Raw genomic sequence first — 5,380 nt, 5'->3', positions numbered from 1 at the left:
AACCAACCTTCTTATTAAATAAGAAACACAGAACCAATGCAAAGAAGAAAGCCAAGAGGTCAGAGCTAAGAGCTAAAACCTTACCCTTCCTCCTGCAGTGGTCCTACCTCTCTGAACTCACTACCCCTGTGTTAATGTCTTTATATAGTGTTCCTGTTCTGCCTTCTCATTGGTTGTAAACCCAACCACATGACCGCCTCGTCACGGCCTGTCTGTATAGGCCTCCAGGTTTTCCTTGCTTGGTATTGAGATTAAAGGCATGTGTGTCCAATAATGGCTGTATCCCTGAACACACAGAGACTTACCCAGCTCTGCCTACCAAGTGCTGGGATTACAAGTGTATGCCACCACTGCCCTGCTTTCCTATGGCTTGCTAATAGCTCTGACCCCCGGGCAACTTTATTTATTAACATACAAATAACATTTTAATACAAATAAAATATCACCAAGTCCCTCTTTCAATCCCATGTCTCTTAGCAGCTGTTGTTTGCTTATCAGCAATCAATTCAAAATCAACACAATAACACATAGGATCCAGACTCCCTGTGTATTTCCCACCTTACATGGCTTTTTTCTTTTATATTACTTATACTATCTCTTTAAATATTTTACTTTAATATTTTTTAACTATTTTTTCCTATGACTGTTTATATTCTTTCTCTTTTCTTTCTTAAGCCTACACACATTGTTAAACACACTAGAACCTGTTTAGAGATTTTTTTCTGTCTGTATTTGTCTTTACTGTGAATCTCTAGTCTGTTTTTTGTCTGCATGAGTGAAAAGCAGCTAAACAACATGGCTAGGGCCTTTGCTTAGGCTTCAGTGGCTGGCTCCGCCCACTCCTCAGGTCATGAAAGCCAAGTCTAAAGCTCATGGCCTGGTCAAGATGCATGACTAGGAACTGCATTCAAATTCCCCAACTCTGGAGAGCCAGTGCCCTGCACTGTTGCAGGCATTTTCTACTTAGTTTTTTGTTTCTATTTAGCCTAAAAAAAAAAAAAAAAAGGCTATGTAAGTGTTCCACTGTGCAGCAGAACTTCTTAAAGGAGCCGTGTCTGGTTTGTTTGTTTGTTTGTTTGTTTGTTTAAGCTTTCACAGGCCCTATGGAAATTTGAGCCCCACGTAGGGTGCCAAAATATAGTTGATTTTTTTTTATTACCTCTTTGTTCTTTAGTGATCAGCTCCCAAATCACACAGAGACTCTTACTTATGAATGCCTGGCCTTATCTTGACTTGTTTCTAGCCAGCTTTTCTTAACTTAAATTATTCCATCTACCTTTTGCCTCTGGGCTTTTACCTATCTCTATTTCTGTATATCTTATCTTTCCTTCTTATTCTGACTTGCTGTGTGGCTGTATGGCTGTCCCCCAGCATTCTCCTCTCCTTCTCCTTTTCTCATTTCTCCCTCCTCTTTCTCCTTCTATTTATCCTCTCTGCCTGGAAGCCCCACCTATCCTTCTCTCCTGCCTAGCTATTGGCCATTCACTTCTTTATTAAGCCAATCAGGTGTTTTAGGCAGACAAAGTAACACAGCTTCACAGAGTTAAACAAATGCCACATAAAAGAATGCAATACATCTTTGCATAATTAAACAAATATCCCACAGCATAAATCTTAAGTTAATATTGCACAACACATAAATAAAAATAAATCTTCAAAAGTAAGGCATGGCTGTGTACACCAGTTACTCCAGCAATGGGGATAGAGAAATGCAGCTCTCAGAGGCTTGCCAGCCAGCCAAAATCCTGAGTTCCAGATTTAGTGAAACCTTATTTAGAAGAAAGAAAGAAAGAAAGAAAGAAAGAAAGAAAGAAAGAAAGAAAGAAAGAAAGTCAAAGAGATGTCACAGTGGGTAAAATGGCTTGCTGCATAAGCCCCAACCCACATAAAGGTGGGAAGAAAGGACCAGCTTCACAGAGTTGACCTCTGGCCTCTATACAAATGCTGTGGCACACATGCTACACACATCATACACACATTAATAAGTAAAATTACATCTTAATTTATAAAGTGGAGAAGTGATTGGAGAAGATACCTGATATTTCTCTTGCTTCCACACATGCACTCACGGGTAAGTACAGCTCCACACACGTGCACATACCACACAAACACACATAGACCTAAAGGCAAAGCTAAAATGATGACAAATGTACAGGAAAATACAGGAGAAAAGTTTTGCAACCTTGGTGTGCTGCTGTCCTGCTGCAGCAGGCTTCAGGTCCTGAGATGGGGGAGGGGCGCTGGCACAAAGAAGAATTGTCTGACTACCAGATAAGTTTCACACAAGCAGCCACCCCTGAATAGCTTGAGCCATCTTTATTTATACTTCAAAAACAAGCATGTTTTTCCCACCCTCCAGGATTAACCTCCAGAAAAAAAAACAAATAAGTTTTTTTTCCCAACTTTTACATCAAAACAACTTTTAAACCAAAAACAATGTTCAGCATTTTGTTAGCTTGGCTAATTACTGAGCCAGACATATCCTGTCCTTACAAAGCTAAAAGTTTATAAACATAGGCACACATTCTCAAGAACAAGAATATTGTTCAAAACTTAACAAAGGCCGGGCGGTAGTGGTGCATGCCTTTAATCCCAGCACTCGGGAGGCAGAGCCAGGCGGATCTCTGTGAGTTCGAGGCCAGCCTGGGCTACCAAGTGAGTTCCAGGACAGGCACAAAGCTACACAGAGAAACCCTGTCTCGAAAAACCAAAAAAAAAAAAATTAACAAAGCATATTTAAGCATATTTACAGAAATAGGAGTGATTTACCATAAACTATATGTATGCAGTTAGCTTGTATTTTTCCAACTGTTCCCTTGTCCTACAAAAGGCCCTGTATGCCTAAGTGTCTCTGTAAAGGGCAAACTTTCATAAGGCACTCTTTTTCCATCTTAATGGTTTTTTCCCAGAATTAGGAGACATAGTTAATGTCCCCTGTGTTGCTCCCTTATATGTGCCCACTACTCTTTTATTGCCTCTGATCCTGTCAGCACTGAATCAGATGGGTTTCCAGGGTCTGGAGTAACAACCGTTATTTCCAGATTAGAAACCTGAGAAGCATCAGTTCCCAAAGAATTTTAGGAGAAAATATTGGAGAAAAAAATGGAGTTTCTGGGAATGATCACATCTGTTCCATGCATGACTGTCAAAGTAAAACTATAAACCACCAAGAGAATCGATATGAAAAGGGAGAGTGCAGGCTTTGAGGTCTCAGCGGCATTCTGCACTGTCCTTGCTGAGTCAGAGACTGTCCCCATGGGCTTTGCCTCTCCTGTTGGACAAATATTCATATGCTGATCCAAAACTAGACTGTATTACTCCCAACCTTCGTGTGCAATATTTTTATTTTTTCTTATTTGGTGGGGTTGGAGTTGTGGTTGAACTCAAGACCTCATACATACTATGCTAGACCCCTTTCACTTAGCTACACACCCCAGTCTGGGGTGTTGCAAGATGTTTGATTACATTGTGTAAAGATATGTCACTGTGATTGGTTTAATAAAAAGCTGAATGACCAATAGCTAGGCAGGAGGTATAGGTAGGATTTCCGGGGAAAGAAAGGAAGAAGAGGAGGAATCTAGGCACAGGAGATGCCAGGAGAAACAGAGAGGACTCTGGGAAGAAGAAAGGAAGGAGATGTCAGGAGACGTGGAAAGGAAGCAGGAAGTGCAAGATGGAAGGGAGGTAAAAAGCACAGATCAGAATGTAGACTTGTAGTGGTGTTTGCTCAACCCATGACCCTGGGCTACACGGCCCAAAGGAGGTGGTGCTTCCTGCCATTGCATGTGACCTCTGAAAAGGAGCTGGAGAAGAGTCACATGCCCCTTCTCCCTGCTCCTGACTGTGAGGTGGATTCCTACCAGTCAGATCAGAGGACCACTTCGGCTGTCTACTCTGTTCTGTAATCGTGAGTGTATTTCCTCAATTTATATCTTAATACATTCTGTTACTCATTTAATAGATTCACGTGGATTGATTTTAATAAATGGTGCCCAGATGTGGTGGCAAGAGTTTCCACCTAAAACCTGAGAGAGCTTAAAAAGAGATTATAAATGTAGCTAAGAGCACCTTCCTAGTTCATGTTGCTCATAGTGGGCTGAGGTACAGTGACATGTGAAAGGATGAACAACGCTAGTGGGTCGGTGGAAGAGTCATGGCCATGGCAGAACCCAATATTAGTTTTTAGAGCTTTAATGGAGGGAAAGGCAGAGGGGAGGAGCCAGGCCTGGTGGAGGGAACAGAGCAGGGACAGAGAGAGGAAACACAGGAAGAGAAGCACAGAGAGAGAGTGTGGGGGTGCATGTCCGGCTTTAAGGCTAGGATGTAGTCACCCGCTGATGACGTACGGCACCAGACAAGACCCCGAGCTGCACATGTACAGAATCCTAACAACATGTCCCCTGGCTGTAGCAGGTTCATGGCGAGCAGGCTGGAGCTACAGAGGTTTCTCTAAGCCATGCAATGCCCTGTGTGGTGGATTTAGCTCTTGCTAGTACAGACAAAAAAAAATAGATTCTGGGCTACATGCTGCTTTGATGGAGGTGTAGACCCACTGCTTCCAGGAGTTGGTGGTGTGCATGGCCCCCAGAGCTGGCGGTAAATTGGGAAGCTGAGGTGAGAGTCAGCAGCCAAGGCTTCCACTTTAGTACTAGCCACTGCAGTTTAAAGCAATAGATTCACAATAAGGCAGATTCAGATGGAATAAGAATTTAAATGATTTGTAGTGTGTGTAAAAATATATGTAGGCTTGGAAGAGAAAGGAAAATGAATATAGACAGTTATATAATGAAATAGTTTTAAAAAACAAAGTTTTTAAAGAGACAGTAAAGGTAGTATAAAAAATAAACCACGTAAAGATGGATATTACACAGAGAATCTGGATTGTATTGTCTTTGAGATTTTTTTTTTGTAGGGGTGGGTTTCAAGACAGGGTTTCTCTGTGTAGTTTTGGTGCCTGTCCTGGATCTCACTCTGTAGACCAAGCTGGCCTCAAACTCATAGAGATTTGCCTGGCTCTGCCTCCCAAGTGCAGGGATTAAAGGCATGCGCTACCACTGCCTGGAGTCTTTGGGATTTTTTAACTGCAGAAAGATATTTAATTGTAAAGGCTACTGAGTTAAACCAATATGTATAATTTAAAGTTATCTTGACTTCAAAATTTGTGTCTAAGGATACGTTGCTTTGGAAAAGAGGTCCTGCTTTTATTTCCACAGAAGATGAGAACTTATGGATTGCTTCCAGGCTATTATGGTTTGATCAGCCAAGATTCCCCTGAAAGGTCTCCGATGACACCATGGCCCAGATGATCCAACATCCAGAACTCTAACTGCTCTATCAGCTGGACCCAGCCCCCTACCCTACAGAATAAAAAGCCCAAGCT

The sequence above is a fragment of the Peromyscus eremicus genome, chromosome 8a (genome assembly GCF_949786415.1).
Source record: "Peromyscus eremicus chromosome 8a, PerEre_H2_v1, whole genome shotgun sequence".
In the NCBI taxonomy this organism is placed as follows: domain Eukaryota; kingdom Metazoa; phylum Chordata; class Mammalia; order Rodentia; family Cricetidae; genus Peromyscus; species Peromyscus eremicus.
This window is presented reverse-complemented; position numbering follows the sequence as displayed.